At 39.6% G+C, this 18,202-nt stretch overlaps 1 protein-coding gene across 2 annotated transcripts in view; it reads left to right on the top strand.

Annotated features, from left to right (window-relative positions):
* The first annotated feature begins 1,110 nt into the window (after positions 1-1,110).
* rerea (arginine-glutamic acid dipeptide (RE) repeats a) overlaps positions 1,111-18,202 on the top strand; it is a 108,585-nt gene continuing 91,493 nt past the window's right edge. Inside the window, exon 1 of one of the 2 annotated variants that reach the window (XM_082144752.1) lies at positions 1,111-1,706. The gene's annotated coding sequence lies outside the window, so the exon portion shown is untranslated. The remainder of the gene's footprint in view (positions 1,707-18,202) is intronic. The other variant, XM_082144751.1, reaches the window with a different exon arrangement.

The raw sequence follows: 18,202 nt of genomic DNA, 5'->3' as shown, positions 1-18,202 counted from the left end.
TAAAAGCCATTTTATTCACTTGTTTTGTGGAGGCCTAACGTCAAACATGTCTTGTTGGTTTTACTGCTCAGATTTAAGAGATAGAGAGAGAGGACAAAAAAGAAAAAAGTAGGTGAACAAATATGCAGGAAGTTACTTTTCTGTCCTGTGATAAGAAAACAGTGGACTGCTTTAGACCCACATGACTGTGAGGTCGTTTGTTTATTTATACATTATATTATACATTTATTTATACATATTTATTTTATTTAAACAAGGTTGCTTATTTGTTATATCACATTGACATGTTATAATTAAAAGGTGATTTAAAAAAAAAAAAAAATTAAGTTTGAAACCTTATTCCAATATATATTCAAGTGTAAGTGTAAGGGAAATATTTTATTACTTGATCAGACGACTTGACATTTCCAGAATCATTAAATCAAATTTTTTTAGAAAGTGGACTACATTGATTTTTTTAATGTTTGACATCTCTGGCATCCTTTTAGCAATTCTGCTATCACAATTGTTAAATTATTTGGATTCTGCATGGAAACAAAATCGGCAACAAAGAATGCACGTTTCTTTTTAAATGCACAATTGTGAATACATGCTGCTTCCACGTTGGGCGGAGGGAATCGGAGTAATTAATTCATTATGTGAATATGCAAATGAGAATGAGAGCACCAACGCACAATGTATGTGTAATTTTCACTGGTTGTTTTGTTCTCAGTCCCAATCATTTGGCAGCGAAGCACGGCAATAAAAACGGGGCGTTCATTATTGGACAGTGGACACTGAAAATCAATAGCCGGAATCTGTGGCTTATTTGAACGGTAGGATTGGCGTGTGTTTTCTATGATTATCTATTTGTTATTATCAGTGCTACATAAGGTGGAGTCGTCAGCATGGACATTAATATTCCTTACAGCAGCCGTGTGAATCAGGATTCAACGTCTTGCTTACCGATGCAGTTTCTCTACCGTACCCCCACGGTTTAAGATCAATCACGACTCCCGTCCGATCATATGTCGCAGCTAATCATACGAATCCAGTCCGTGTTTTTGTTTTGCTCGCTTTTTAGAAGTGGTGTGTATGTGTGTGTGTATGTGTGTGTATGTGTATGTGTGTGGTGGAGGGGAGGGGGGTAATTCTCCTTCACTAGTGTCTGGATAAAGAAAGACTAGGTCAGCCATGTGGATGCGTCTGTTGAACAGCTGAAGAGGAGGAGGAGGGGGTTCTACAGAAAGAGAGTGAGATAGAAAGAGCGAACGTGCTGTGTGTGCATATGAAAGAAAGCGCGAGGAGAGAGCGAGGGAGCGCGTGAGTGTGAGCGCGCGCGTGTGTGAAAAAGGAAGCGGAGTCTGTAAACGCCGAACTCACTGATTTCCTACCCTCCACAAACTCAAGCTTTTGGAGTTATTACACAGCGAAAAGGAGGAGGGGGGACCGCATACGTTCAGAAAACGAGTCCCCGGGCGGTCCGAATGCGAATAAATTAGTAAAGCGAGGTCGTCTTTTGTTGAGGCATTTGCCCCGTTTCTCCTCTGTATGGACAGCGGCTCTCTCAGGATAAAGTATCTACGTGATAGTGCTCAGCCCTCGGCTTCTTGGATTTTGGCCCAGGCCGAGAAGTTCGGCTGGGTCATTTTCAACGAACAGACGTGGAATTGTGTTTGAAGTTGTTTGCAGCAGCCCAATAGGAACTTAGATCATCATACTGGCGGGTGAGTAGTGCCTTGGCGACATTGGCTATGTACAAAAAGAAAGAAGACAGAGGGAGTTTAGAGGTCTTGAGTGGGTGGGAAGGTACATGGGGGGATAGAGATGGAATGTTGGCAATTGCTACAGGCTCAGAAGTTGAAAGCAGCAGCCTGTTTTTTTTTTTTATTATTGCATGTTTCACTTTTGCTCTCGCTGTTGAAAGAGACAAGCAGTGTGTAATCTTTTTAGGATGTTTTATGACTTTCTAGTAAGTACTCTATCAAGTTTCAGCCTTCTAACTTGCATCTTCTGTGTAGTTCTTCTGTTTGTTTCCATTGTATTAAGTGAGGAACTCAAGCATTAAGTGAATTATTAATGCTCTGGTAGCAGCATAAATGGTGCATTTAAAGTTGGAGGTGCTGAGGAATGAGGATCTTCAATACATAAGCATGCTGTTTATCTCAGTGTTTAGTATTATCAAACACCATCACTACAGTGTGTTTTCTATGACCCCAATCCTGTGCTTTCCTTCACATGTTGGAAGGGACCTTTTGTTTACTGAAAACCCTGGGAGCAGGGGAGGAGAGCTTTTGGTAGACCTGCCTGACCAGTTGGAGTCTACTGTGGGACAGCCAAGTCTGCCTAACTTCCCTTTGTTAAATTGAAACTCATGAACCATGGCCTGTCATGGGAACAACAAATATGGCCGGTTATGGTCCTCCCAAGCTCATAGTGATGTGTTGTTGGTGAAGAGGGGTTGTACTTTTGGAACAGCGGATCCAAAAGGTTTTCACAGTAATGTCATAGAAGAACAATTTGGGTTCCCCAAAGAACCTTTCAGTGATCAGTTCATAAAAGAAACATTTTTCTTTTTCTTTGGTGTGGTAAACATTTTAATAATCTAAAAACCTTTTCTTATTATGAAGAACGTTTTGAACAATGGAAAGGTTCTATGGATATTTAATGTTCTTTATGGAACTACCATAGATGCCAAGGATATTTATTTTTAAGAGTGAAGGTTGAAAAGTCACAGCTTGCCTTATCTGATCTTGTTCTCCATGCTGTACATGTGGTGGTAGCATCTTGTATATCCTCTTTGGAGTATTGGATACTTGAAAGAACACGTGACTATGTTCAGTTCTTAGGGTTAGCTAGCTTTAAAGGATCCATGCCACTTTTTTTCTCACTTTGCATATGTAAGAGATGTAGCTATTTGTGCTAAGAAGGGCCCACTCTTTTGTGGCCAAAAGTAATCATCCCCCACACTGGGATGTTTTTCCTCCCCAGTTGTGCAGCAACATTGTAATTGGTGTATTTAAAGCTTAGAGGTGGTCAATCACAATGTACAAGTAGTTTTGTAGGTTACCCAAAATTAGAAACCCAACATCAGAGATTAGTGGTCACACCAAAAACACAAAGATTAGGATTAAACATTGCTAAAAGATGGAATTGACCAGTCTGGAGACACACAGACATCAATAATCTGTAATCATAACATCTATGTACAGAGTATCTGTCCTAATCCTTTGGTTCATAGAAAATGGAGAGCGAGAGAGAGAAGAAAAGCTTTTATAAACCCCCGTTACACATGCCATGGCTTTGAGGGTAGCCTGAGGTGAAAGAAATCAAACATTTAGTGAAGCGTCTCCTGCAGAGGAACTAAAGACTACATCAAGGAACAGAATGTTTTCATTGTCTTTTGTTACATTCAGGGAAACCTGTTTGAGCTAGATTACTTTAAAATGCACGGATGGCAAGTTTAATATTTGAAAGCAGCCTGTATGTTTGTAGCACTCATCCGCCCTTTTTTAAAGTGTTGAGTTTTGAATACTGCTAATTAGGCGGCATTATGTGATTTCCTCCTTGTGATCTCTAGTGAATGAGTGTGTTTACACGCAGGTTCTTAACTAGGGATGCTCGTAATTAACTGGTTAACCAACGGTAAGAATATTGACCGATTAATAATATTGGTTAAACGGCTTAAAAAGTAATTTTTTAAAGTAGGCTTATTTTTTACGATATTTTGAAAACTTTTGCTACATGTATAAAATTTAGTTTTTGAATGAAAAAACGGCCCACGCTGAACGACACAGATTGTATTACAGACTCTTTAAATTGAGTAGTGCAACTTTTTATATGTTTGGTTGACTATTTTATTTTGATGTTAAACAGGCTGCGATGTCAAGGTAGCAATGCTAGAACTGATAGGTTGTGTGTGTGCACGTCTGCGCAATCACTTGAATTGTTTCCTTGTAACAGTGGAAACAACTTGGAAACTCTCATTTATGGTCATACAGAAGAGTAAGACATCATTCAAAACTGTAAAGTTACTTTAATTTGTGCACACCCACAATAAAAGCAAAACATTGTGCTTTTGTAAAATAAAGAAAACTAACAGGATGGTGCTTTCTGCCGTCTGTTTCCTTTCTGTGATCTTGTTTTTGGAACGGAACTCGGCAAATAATACTTGTCGCAGTTTATTTTCTTTCATTTTGTTAATCTGTAAATTGTTTAAGTGAAATATTTTGCACATTTATAAATATGATTTTATTTAATTTTTCTCGCTACAGGTGTGTGATGTGACAATGTGTAAATCCTCATGTCCTTTGTGCTGCCATTTGCGCATGAAAAGTTTTACCCCTGGAAAACAAATAGTTATTTTTAATGGGTCACAGACACTACAGGTTAGGGAAAAACATCCCTATTCTTAACCCAATTATGTTAAATAAGCTGACAATGCATATGGTCATGTAAAAGACTCCTTTATCAGAGTTAGGTCACAAATGTCATAAACTGATTGTCACAGCGAGATTTTTGGCCCTTACTTTGATTTCGCCCGGTTTACACATGACATATTATTCAAGTGCGTGTATGTGATGTAACAAAGTCTCCTTACTACGGATGCAAGCGCATCCAGACAGAGCGAGCGTTTCGCGGTAGGGGAGGAAGAAATATATCGCAAACTCAGACTCTTTTTTGCTTGTACTGTCTATTTATTTAACATAAAAAAATGTAGTACTTGGAGTCAGATACACAAAAGATTAGGTGTTGACGTCACTACTGGGTAATAACCTGTTTTTGGCATTGCTGGGTATTGGTTTGCATTTAAGCTGGGACATCATGTTAATTCAGCTGATTAATTAAGCAGATTTTTTTTATGTTATCAGCATATCGGTGTGTATGTAAATGTGCTCAATGACTGAGTTCTCTTGCTCTTTTTAAATGACTGGTGAATACTGTATGTTTTCATGTCCGTTATACATCTTAGTGTCGGGCCTTCATTTGCAGCGTGTGGGTGTATGATTAACTGTGTCATTCTTCTCCCTTAACAACTGCTTGCCTCTTTGCTTGAGCAGCCGAGAATGACTACTAAATGTTTAATGCCTAAGCGCACAATGACATTTAGCCTGTGTGTTTTCCCTGCAAAAAAAAGATAGTTCATCCTTTCGCGTTAAATTGAATTACTCACATCTTCGAGATGCGTTCTGTGTTATCCTCCACCTTAAAAGCATCAAACGGGCGATACTCGGATCAAAGGCGGTGTGGCAGGGCTGACGGAGGGGTTTCTTCATAGAGTGTGTTGTAGCTGATCAGTTGGCGTGCGGTGGCTGCTGAATGTTTGACGGGGCTTGGGTAGGCATGTTATTTAATCTGCTCGCATGATAGAATTGGCTGGTGTTACGTCGCACATTTCTCCTCCGTCTGCCGAGAGAGGCCTCAACAGTGCCGCATCCGTAACGCGGGCCGAGCTATGCAATGTTATGCTTAATGAATTGGAGAAAGGGCAGAGGTAATTAACATCACGTTTTGCATTGCATCGTGGGAAAACCTTCAGCAAAATGCGTGATTGACTGAAAGCTTATTATTAGTCTAAATTTGTTTCTGAAAGAGATTTGAGAACAGCTCAGATTGTTTTGAATGGTCGCCTCGAGCATTTTCAGGTTGGGCTTTGTCTCGGTGAACTTGTAGGTAGACTCTCCTTTGTTTACAAGAATGTGTTGGCACTTTCCCCTTGATAATAGATACAGTAACCACAGGCGCCTTGCTCATAGCCCTAGTGACAAAGAGACCTGACACTGTCAAACTATAAACAGCCCAAGCAGCTGAATTGTCTGAATGCTTCCACAGCAGCAAGTACTAAGAGCAGATTGATATCTGTCTGGTAATAGGCTCGTCTTTGTTTGACTCATTCCTCTGGCTTCAGCGACACTCTCTTTGTCTTATTTGTTGTTCATTCCTCCGTTTAGTCGACCCATGCCCAGGTGGTTGATTTGTAGATGATGAATTTAACCTGATAAACTTCGATCGGTCGGTTTGTGCATTAAACATACATCTTGGGCGAGAATTGGCCTTGTTGATGTCAAATAAATGTAAACCTGAGGAGCGCGAGAAGTTAATGGGTATAATTGAAATTGATATTTTTTTAATAAGCCCTAAAGCAGCTGAGCCCTTTGCTCGAGATGTCTCGCACATGTTAAGTGAGAGGGGACATCTGGACCTGTTAATTCAGCACATGGTCATAAAGTGAGGTTGGGGGTCCCATAGGCCCCACTGTTTTCCTGCTCTGTTAGGGATGTCAGATGGAGTCTTTTATGCCTGCACACCCTTACTAGTATTCACTCTGTCCTTGTCCTTGTAGAGAAACACTCTCTGTGGTGATAAACATATTATAAAAATGCAGTCCTCACTCAAGTGCTTTCATCTTGAAAAGTATGTTGAGTTGAAGCATTTCTCGCTTAGAAAGGATATACATTTCTTAGACTGCTGGAATGAAGCACAATCTGTCCTGCAACGATTCATAAATATCCAAATTTTTTGCAATATGTGTGTTATGGAAATTCTTTCATTATTTTACTCATCGTCATTCCATTCCTACTAAGTATTGTTATCTTTCTTACATGAAACACAAAGGGAAGCAGAATGTCCTTAGGCAGTTTGTCCATACAATGAAAATTGATGCATTTTTTAAATGCCAAGCTCAAAAATACAAAAGTATCATAGAATTTAATTTCTGACTTTCAAACTATCACAATACTGTGATTAATTGTGGTGGACAAGCACTCAAGATCTTTATGTTAGTCATGCTACACTGTTAGTAAGGTCCAGTTGAACCACATCTATCTTAAAAACTATATGCACAGAGAGGAACTATTTTTAGCTGAAAAGATGCATGGGAATGCTGCAAACATAATAAGCCAAGAAATGTCATCTGTATTCAGAAGTCAGGCATGTTGATTTCTTTAGAATAATATTTCATTTTAAAGTATTTTTAATTAATAATGGACTAATCAGCCATTTTAAGGCAGATTGCGGAGTACTTTTCAGTTACATCGGCTGTTCCAGGGCAGGGGATTTGTTTTGGTAATTTTTTTTCCAGGTGATGATTTGTCTTTGTGTGACACAATATGCGTATTGTTCTTTATAAGCCAGGCCTGTTGTTGTCGAATAATGATTGCTTTGATGGATCAAACTATATCTCTGTGAGATCAAATAAACCTTTAGTGAAATCTTTAACGGCTGGCAGAAGAAAACAGCACTCTAGATTTCAGTCCTTGACTCATCCTGTTAGTGTATAAATAGTTTCATTATCAAGTAGTTGAATGTAGGCTATGTGTCCAGAAACGTTTGCGGCTGTGAAAATAATTACCTCATCTAGAGAAATATGAGTGCATGAGGGAAAAGGTTAAGAATGAAGTTATATGCCTGTAATGAAAGACCGTATGATGACAATCATGTGGCCTTATTTCGTTGACCACATATATAAAAAAAAAGTGGTGTTTCAATGTTACGAAGGTTATTTTAATTTTTTTGGGACTCTGTTTTAAAATATATTAAGTATAACAGTTATTTTAAATCGTAATAATATTTCATAATAAAGCGGTATACTATATTTTTTATCAAATAAATGCAGCTTTGGTGAGCATAAGAGACGTCGTTAAGAAATCTTACCAACCCCAAACATTTGAATGATACAGTGTATGTTGTGGGTTGCTTTGAAATAATTTATGAATTTGGAATAATAGTATGAAAAACCTGTATGTTTTTCGGACATCCATTTGCATGCATATCCTCCAATTAAGTGCAAACAGGGCAAAATAGGAAACATCCAACAGTATCACGATGATATCCATTTTAAATGTGTTTTTGACTTGATTAATCCACAGGGTGTTTTAGATGCTGTTGGAATATTGTCTGTCTTTATCACTGTCTTTTAAGTAGGCCAGCCTCAGCACAGGGGTCAATAGCGTGGCCTGTAGGGAATTGTGACTGACTTGTTTGACGTCAAAAGATCGGTTCCCTGAAGCAGCGTAATTAACCTTTTAACAAGAATTTCGTGTGCTTGTTTTCTGTTTATAATGTATTGTTTGCTAACCTTTCCTCTGAAATCTGCCATGATCCATTACATTTTGAAAACAGCTGCAAAGAGGAATGAACAAATTGAATTATTTTCAAAATAGCCTCTATTTTCTGCCACAATATTATCATATGAAAGAATCATCAATGGAATTGCTTTGGATCAGAAATGAGTAACTTGGACATGGACGTCCTTCACTTCTCATTACAGTGTTTGCGTTCGCTGAAAGACAAACACGCTAGCTCATGCCTGCAGACCTGTGTTTTAAATTAAGTAGTTGAGATTTTGTGCTTAGACATCTGAGTGTCTCGTTTTGATCTCCGTTTATGTTTCTAGGAGGTAAACAAAGCAGGTCGCGGGTCTCGCCACCTGCAAACCATTTTCACTTTTAGTCACCCAAGATGAAAAAAAAGAAAGAAACGAGTGACACGTTTCAAACTTTCAAAGGCACCGCGTGACATGCTTGTAGTTTCAGATCTTATTTTGGTGAGTAAACATTTAAAGCAGGTGTATCACAGCTTTATTTATGCATTAAATCTGCTGTTGGCTCTGAATTATACATTAGCCAGTAAATAATGCATCAGCCTCCGCTCCTCAGTGATTACTGGCCAAGATACAAATGGCGAGTTTGATGATGATATCCTCGCTGATCGTTTTAGCTAGTTTAGTATCGGCTCCTGAGGATATTTTCTGCCGCTATTGTGATTGGATGCAATTTGAGTAACGGACACGTCACTGGGAGTTTTTTTGATTGTTTGTTTTATTTATCTCCTGCGGTTGAATGCCCCATCAATAGAATGGATGTAGGAATGTATTTTCTAAACATTTATCCTAGTGAGAAATAATGAAGAGTTTGTCACTTTAAGAGGCTTCGCACATAATTATTGTAGGGCGGCATTAACTAGTTTTTCCTTTTAGCTTGACCTCTGTTTTAACCTGTGCGACTGGGCTGGTGTCATAAGAGCTACTGACACCTTTGATTTGATCCACTTCATTTGTCATCTCTTGCTCAGGAATAATTACAGCAGTGGCAGGCTGAGCCCTGGGGAGCGCTCAAGCTTATGACCTTTTTGTTCCCTTAAACATGAGCCAGAGACAAAGGCGCAGAAGAGCTGGAGTTGTGATTAGGAAAATAATGGCTCTGACAAGTTAGAGATTAAATTGTAAACAGGCCGCGAGACATATCAATACTTGCTGAGGTAATTGATTTTGCTACCGCGGTTTCACTGGCCGTAACCGGCTGTTAACGCCGCATTAATGAACGGGGGATTTCAGATCGAGGTTAAAACCTCGCCGTACACTGAGACCTTTGCTGTTTGTTTACCCTTGTTGGAGCAGGCTGCGTATTTGTCGTAGCCTTTCACATCATCTTCGATTACAATAAATCAATGAGACCTGAATGGTAACGTTTGAAAATTACAAGCTTGTTGTGCCGTGTGTCATTGGAGGACAAAAAGGAGCGCAGGGGGGTGGAAACACAAACTGTGGTCATAGAATCAGCTCAGTGCTCCTGTTCTTCATCAGAGTGAAGTGGCTCCATCAGAGCAGGAGGGAAATTATACTCTATTGTGGCAATACACCACAATCCCACTCCATTCGCCATTAAGCAGAGCTATTGAATATTTACATTCCCACTTGATAGCACTACTTTCTATCAGGGATAGGACAGTTATTGCATCCATTTAGAGACATTTGAAACTCTCTTTTCCTTATCAGATCTCAATTGGTTATGTTTGTGAGAATCATTAAGATAGTGTATTATTCATTCGCCATTAGATTCTACTGTATTTACTGTAGTGGAAAAAGTGAGTATGTGTCTCTGCACTTCAGAGCCCACAGGGTTATGCAGGATCATGGCTTTCGCAGGGTCACGGTGCGGTTCACCGTCGGGCCAGTGTTAGTCATCTGTGTGACACATCATCAGTTAAATACACCATGACCTCTCCATTCATGTAAAAATTAGATTACACTGTTCTGGCTGCTCTACTACAGTAAACTACAGCCATTCTTCTGTATTAACGTAAAGTAATGCAGTGTTTACCTAATAGTAGTTTTAAAACACAGTGCATTAAGTGCAGTATCTGTAAAGCATACAAAGATGCAAATGATTGTATGCTGAGAAATAGGGTGGAGTTGTGAATGATTCATGATTTTAAATTTTTTTTTACAGCTTTAGAAATCGTGTGTATGTGTGTTTATAAGTCAAGTCATAAGTGTGTGTATATATACTCACTCTCTCTATCTCTATATCTATCTATATATATCTATCTTAGATATATACATACACACATATATTTATAGAAAGAGAGAATTTTATGTATTTCCACGTGCAGTTGGCTGTGTGTGAACTAAGGTATTCACTAAAGTTCATTAGATCTCTTTTCTTGTCTTGTGGAGAGCTACTAGCCCATGTGTAGAGGCTCTGTTTGGAATTCAGCCTGTCCGATTTGAACTGCCATTCCTCTGGCAGGCCATTCCCTATTGAGCCTTAAATGTTTTTTTTGTCCATCCAAGAATACCTGTGAAGTACTGTAGGTCGGTCCTAGAAGCTTTTGAAGCATGCAGGGTCCACTAGAGATGCATTCACACCCAACAGCAACCACCCACAAGGCTGAGGCATGAAATCTTTTCATCATTATATGCTGTAAGATGCCAAATTCAACCTGAGCCAAACACTCACACAAGCAGCAGCAACAAGCAGAGGTGCTGCTCAAATTTATGTTTGATTTGCTATGAACAACGATTCCATATTTGGCAAAGCTAAGTATCCTATTTTGTTTCAGCTTGGGTGTTCATTTGTTGTGTCAGGAATACTTCCTCTGGCCCGGCCTCTTTAACTTTCTCTACAAAGGAAGGGGTCTTCCTCAAATCAAGTGATTTCATCCTTTTGGTATTTAAAAAAAGATTTCCATCTTGATAAAACCAGCAGAGCGCCTTTTCCTTTGGTAATGTGGGCACTGTTTCAGTCCCGTCCTGTGTCAATTAAAGGAGCTTTTCTAGATAATCTGTTTGAATAAACGTCTCTGTTGCATATAGGGGGAAATAAAGGGTTAAAGACATGGGAAATGGGTGGAGGGGGAGGGTTGAAAAATTTGGATTCCTAAGTGCTTATCACCTCAGTACAATCCGCCACTCCGCAAGGATAAATATTTAATGACGGGGAAGCTGAAATAGAGCCCTAACAGACTGGGGAGAAATGGATCTGCTATTTATACGTTATACAGTTCCATAAACCAAAGGAACGGTTAGATAGCCCAAGGTTATTAGTGTACGTGCTGTTGATTCATTCACGTGTTTGTCTTTCTGAGAATCGCCTTGTATATTCAAAGGGAATTTGGTATTGTGCCTTGGCACTGGCTTGTAAAATGGCTGCAGAGAGTCTTGTGGCTTGAAGCGAAGTGTTGTAAGATTATCCTAATATTTGTCTGATTCCTTTAACAATTTATCAATTGACAAAGCTCACAGTCTTGAGTGTTTCTCAATAGCGAATATATAATCTTTCCATTCCCATTGGCTTGAATAGTTAATGAGTATAGTTGTTGGCAACTGCTTTTACTGAACTTAGTTTATGTAGTTTTTTGTTTTGCAACCGAAGCACAAGCCACTAGGGATCTACTCTGGATACCATTAAATATTCACTTGAAAAAAATAAAACTAGTTATTGCCTGAGTCATGGTGTTACACCGAGACTGTGTGGAATGTTCTGGAGAGCGGCAGTGTTTTGACAGTTGTGCATCACTATTTCTATGGGTCATTCAAATGTCATTAGAAGTGGAGTGGTGCAGCCGTTGCCAAGTTGAAAAACGATCCTCCCCACGTTGTTTATACTAGCAATGATTTGGGCCGTTTTAGTGCAATCGAACAGATTCCAAAACGCTTGCCGAATGAACACAATGGATTACATTGTGGACAGAATGTTTCCATTGTAGAGATGCAACTCTCTCAGGCACTTCCGAATGGCTGGATTGGATTACCGAACCCTTTTCATGGTCGGTTTAGATGACTGCTGATCAATGGGGCTCTTAGCTTCAAATCTAATTTGTTTTTGGGCTCACTTGGTAATGCTGATCACAGATTATTCCTATATAAAATTAATCAGGTTACTGATGTATTTTTTTCAAACCGCTTGGATTCTCATAGACATTAATTGCAGGAATTCCACATTCATTATTGAATTTTTGATCTGCTGTTGCTGCAGAGGGTTAGAGATGTACAGCATGCGATGGCTCCATAGAGCGATGTGTTATCTTTGCTCAACAGCTCATTAAGATGCTCGGCTTTGTAACAAAGAGTAAATCTTCATCAAATTGTGTTTTTTTTTCAGAAGATAACCAGACAAAATGCAAACAAAAATGGCTGTGTAAGGCTTTACTAATAATTAAAAAGTCCTTTTGAATGGGATACATAATATTTCACTTGATATCGAAAGAGAACTCTTTGATTTAGAGCATGTCTCGTTGTCGCTCTGTTTTCCGCCATACTGTTAGCACAGCTAAGGGGATGCAAGGTAGAAGGAACCTATTTAACAGCGTGATGCATGAGGGGGACTGGACATCCACGTAAAGGAGCGGCTGAAAGAAAGATCGGAAAAGGTCAGGCCACATTTCATTTCAGCCGAGCTTTTTATTAGCTCTGCCCAGTATGCAGTTTGGAGGAAAATACAGTTGCTCAGCAGTCAATGGACTACTCATTTAGATTGACACATGTGTATACACTTGGATGAATGTGGCTCTGTGCTGAACATGCTTGCTCTGTTTATGAGCTTACTCGTGCATTTGCAAGCTATTTTAACTTGGACCCGCACAAACCTTCCCCCTGAGGTTTATTCCTTACCGTGCTGTGGAAGGAATTGTAATGCTCACTAAATAGTGCGAAACCTGTGTACGAGTTGCCGAATAATACTGTGATCATTGCACACTGTTAAAACCTATAAAATTGACTATTTCCAGTACCTTTACACTGTCTGATTCAGCTCTCTTGGGAAATGGAGGCTCTGTGCAAAGAAGTGGCAGGAATTCCTGTTCACTAATTTGGAAAATTGTAACAGTGTTTTTTTTTTACTTCCAGCTGTAATAAAGGTAATTTGGGGCTTTTATTTTTCTTCAGGCTTGTTAGGGATAGTGCACACAAAAAAACCCTTGACTTGCTTTCTTTCTTGGAACTTGGAAGATATTCTGAAATGTATCATTGTTTTTTTTTGTTTGGTCCAAACAGTGGATGTCATGTTAATATGAACTATTTGCAAGTTGATAAAGCTTTAAATTAATAAAGTAAACAATCTCTCTCTCTCTCTCTCTCTCTCTCTCTCTCTCTCTCTCTCTCTCTCTCACTCTCTCTCTCCTCTCTCTCTCTCCTCTCTCTCTCTCTCTCTCTCTCTCTCTCTCTCTCTCTCTCTATGCATGTTTGTATATATTTTCTCTCTCTGTCTCTGTATGTATGTATGTATGTTTGTATATATTTCCTCTGTCTCCTCTCTCTCTCTCTATGCATGTTGTATATATTTTCTCTCTCTGTCTCTGTATGTATGTATGTATGTTTGTATATATTTCCTCTGTCTCTCTCTCTCTCTCTATGCATGTTTGTATATATTTTCTCTCTCTGTCTCTGTATGTATGTATGTTTGTATATATTTCCTCTCTCTCTCTCTCTCTCTCTCTCTCTGTATGTATGTTTGTATATATTTCCTCTGTCTCTCGCTCTCTGTCTCTGTATGTATGTATGTTTGTATATATTTCCCCTCTCTCTCTCTCTCCTCTCTCTCTTCTCTCTCTCTCTCTCTCTCTCTCTCTCTCTCTCTCTCTCTCTCTCTCTCTCTCTGTATGTATGTTTGTATATATTTCCTCTGTCTCTCGCTCTCTGTCTCTGTATGTATGTATGTTTGTATATATTTCCCCTCTCTCTCTCTCTCTCTCTCTCTCTCTCTCTCTCTGTATGTATGTTTGTATATATTTCCTCTGTCTCTCGCTCTCTGTCTCTGTATGTATGTTTTATATTTCCTCTGTCTCTCGCTCTCTGTCTCTGTATGTATGTATGTTTGTATATATTTCCCCCTCTCTCTCTCTCTCTCTCTCTCTCTCTCTCTCTCCTCTCTCTCTCTCTCTCTCTCTCTCTCTCTCTCTCTCTCTCTCTCTCTCTCTCTCTCTCTCTCTCTCTCTCTCTCTCTCTCTCTCTCTCTCTCTCTCTCTCTGTATGTATGCATGTTTGTATATATTTTCTCTCTCTGTCTCTATGTATGTTTGTATATATTTCCTCTCTCTCTCTCTCTCTGTATGTATGTTTGTATATATTTCCTCTCTCTCTCTCTCTCTCTGTATGTATGTATGTTTGTATATATTTCCTCTGTCTGTCTGTCTGTCTCTCTCTCTCTCTCTCTCTCTCTCTCTGTGTATGCATGTATGTTTGTATTTCCTCTGTCTGTCTCTCTCTCTCTCTCTCTCTCTGTCTCTGTATGTATGTATGTTTGTATATATTTCCTCTGTCTCTCTCTCTCTCTCTCTCTGTATGTATGTTTGTATATATTTCCTCTGTCTCTCTCTCTCTGTGTCTCTGTATGTATGTTTGTATATATTTCCTCTGTCTCTCTCTCTCTGTATGTATGTTTGTATATATTTCCTCAAGGAAGTAAATATTTTAGGTCAAAGAGGTTCATCTTATGAAAAAAAAAAAAATTGGGAATCCCCCTTTTAAGCTATCCATCAGCTCTTTTACAATAATCACACTATAACCTGGTGCCTCTGTGAAACGTTTTGACTTCAAATGCGCTTGCTCGACTAGAAAAGCCACGTTGCATGAACGGCAGACCCCCGCTCTCCTCTCCCGCCTCCCACCATGCTTTGTTGTAAAACACCGGGGTGTTTTAAGAGTCTGTGTTGTGCGAAGGTACCAAAATGCTGCAAGCGGTAATCTAATATATTACGGCTGTTTTTCCAAAATGATGAAAAATCATCAGGCTTGTGTTTTCTGGAAGCCTCGTAACACTATCAGTTAGGGATAAAGTCTCCATTTCACACATGAATGCGTTACGAGTTAATCTCCCGCCTGCCACTGTACACTGCTTTAAACACAACCCTGAACCCGGAGAGCAGTGGCAGCCTGCTGTTTAGATGCCTCCCTCTGGTAAACACTTGTTTTTTTTGTTTTTTTTTAACAGCTGCTCTTTTACGTCACTACATGTTTAAAATAAAAAGCAGCAGGTCTGGTGTGTATATAGGTTGATAAGTGTGCACTCTTCCTGGGAGCTGCGCGCCGCACTAAAACGGCAGAATGGTAATAGTTCTAGTCAATGCATGTTTTATGAGCTGTCCAGAGAGGAGAGGGAAGCTCTGATCCTGCTTGTTTCAGCAGCGTTTTCATTACCCTCCAGTCACTTCCCCTCCTGCCTGCTGCTCCAAGGCAAGGAAACAATCTCAAATCATTTTTACAGTGCTGCACATTTGGACTATACTGCATCAGTATTATAGAGAGCAGTGATTTGATATTCCTCCAAACATTTGAGCATCCTGTCTTCTCAAAGATGTCACGGATGACAAAGGTTTGACACCGTAGGATCTCTCAGGCAGACTTTTTTTCATCCGCTTTAAACAACAGTGTTTTGTGTGGCTTGCAATGGAAATGGGACTGGAAAGTTTATATTTATATTTGAGCTGAGTTGCCTTAAATGGAGAGGTGGTGTAACAAAGAGGGTGTTATTCAGACTAGAGCCTCTTAAAGACTGTCAGGCTGTGGGTTTGGAGAGGTGGCTCATCCAGAAACAAAAGCCGCTCCTAATTAGTGGTAATACCGTCCTGTGGTATCTGGGGTGGAGGTGCTTTTGGCAGAGCCGTTACGCGTGTTTTTGAATGCCCGGCTTGTTCGAGAGACCATCTGCCGCCGGTTGCCAGTGTAAAAAAAAAAAAAAAAAAAAAAAGCGCCACTGCTAGATAACTAAATAATTTAGTCTGAAAATGGTCTGACGCATTGACCTAATGGCATCGCCGCTGCGGCCTCATCATCTTTAACCTTATGTTCTCGAAGATGAGTTTGGAATAACGTTGCAGCGAGAATAAATGAGGTCCTGAACAATAAGCCTGAGCTGAGATTTCTCCTCCAGGCCCTGTGTTTCATGTGATGATTAGTTGGGAGTTGGGGAGTGTGACGCAAAGCTGAGCCCCCCCTCTCTGTGGGTGTCTGTCAGGACCAGTGCTTCCCTGAGACCTCCCTGCTTTCACTGTGAATGAGGCTCAGGCTGAGCTGCCATGAGGCTTTTGATCAATTGACTACATTTAGATATCTTCTTTTTAGGGCTGTCACTAACGATTATTTTGGTAATTGGTCGATTATTTTGATGATGACTTGAGTAATCAGATTGTTTTTGTGTGGTAACAAAAATAGACCTAGGCAAAGACCTAAGCCTTTAAAAAGACTTGAAATACATATATAATAAGTAAGGGATAATGCACATCCAGCTGGTTATCACATAAAAAACCCAGACAGGACGATAAGAACCCTGACGCAAAGCGGAGGGGTCTTGCATCACTCTGAAGAGGTTTATTCTGAGATACCCAGATGACATAAATAATTGTACACAAAATATTGATTTGATTTTTAATATTTTATTAGCTCATCAAACACACAACTTCCATGAAGGAAACCTGTTACTAGCAAGCGTATAGCGCTGACTTCAGTTGCCTGGGTGACCATGTGCTGTCAGTTTTTACTGGTTGTTATCGGGGGATAAAATACCCCTGGATGACGCGATTGACCAATCAGAATCAATTATTCCACAGAGCCGTGTAATAATATAATGCAGTATACAACGACATATAATGCACTATACAACGACGGCGACGCCATACAGGCGTCGTTGCTGCACAATCTGAATCTTTTGATACAGTGAATGGGCTTTTGTAAACTGCTGCATTCGCATTAGATTCATTGTATTGTGAATCAAAGCATATCAGAGAAGGTGGTGTAGTGCAATGTTAATATCTTCTCTATCTAGGATAGATTTAGAAAGTGACGTATGTGTTTATCTGCCATTGATTGAGTATTGATCGCATATGCTCGGGAGAGGCCAAGCCAAGAGCGTGTCTTCTGCAAACACTGGATCGGCGGTTATTCTAGGTTTACCCACCTTAAATACTACCTCAAAATATGTATTGATCATTTCATATGCATAACCTCATTCCCTTTTTATTGAATGTGAAGAGACATTACAGCTTTCTTTGTATCAATAATTACCTTATATAATTTGGCCACTGGTAGGATATTTTAAAGGGATAGTTCATGTAAAAAAAAAATCATTTATTCAGACTCTTGTCGTTCCAAACCTTTTGTGACTTTCTTCTTTGGAACACAAGGTATTTTGAAGAAAAAAAATTGTCCATACAATGAAAGCCAATGGTTTCCAAAACAGCACTGAACCCAATTGACTTTCATTGTATGGACAAAAAAATTCTTCAAAATATATTTTGTGTTCCGCAGAAGAAAGAAAGGCATACCGGTTTGGAACAACATGAATGTGGATAAATGGTGACGTGATTATTATTATTTATTTATTTTCTGTGAACTATCCCTTGTCTTGTTCTTGTGTTCGCACTTCTCCAGTGTTGATGCTCCCTTTAGAAATGCTCGTTGGCTACACGACCAGGCTAAAAGCACAGTGATGGACTGTCCAGACGTTCCCCCCACCCTTTCTGCCACACGGACAAACTAGTCTGAAAGCCCTCAGTGTGGTTTGCACTGTTTGTGGCTTACAGTGTGAAATGAAGTTACTCTCAGGCACGATGCTGATAATAGACACAAGTGCTGATGGGGAGCCGGCCCCTACGGGAATTGTGCAGAGGGAATACACACTCGTACACAACCACTTACTCACATACTCGGATTGCTTGGAGCCTAGCCTTCAGCCTCTGGTTTACTGACTCCTCAGGGCTCAGATTAGCCCCTTGATTTCAGTATATAAATCATCAACGTGTGTAGTTACATGCTACAGAGATGCACCAAATTAATTTCCAGCCAGTGTTTTGCGTAAAGATGCCCTCATGAGATCTTAATCCGACAGTATATTAAAGAAGAGTGGTAGATGTTGATTAGATAACATAAACATTATCCTGAAACGTATAAGTGCATATATGAAAGTATTATTGCTATCATATCAAATCAGGTCTCTGGGGTTTATTTTAT

Source organism: Leuciscus leuciscus, assembly GCF_965113295.1.
Source record: "Leuciscus leuciscus genome assembly, chromosome: 18".
Taxonomy (NCBI): Eukaryota; Metazoa; Chordata; class Actinopteri; order Cypriniformes; family Leuciscidae; genus Leuciscus; species Leuciscus leuciscus.
This window is presented reverse-complemented; position numbering and strand designations above follow the sequence as displayed.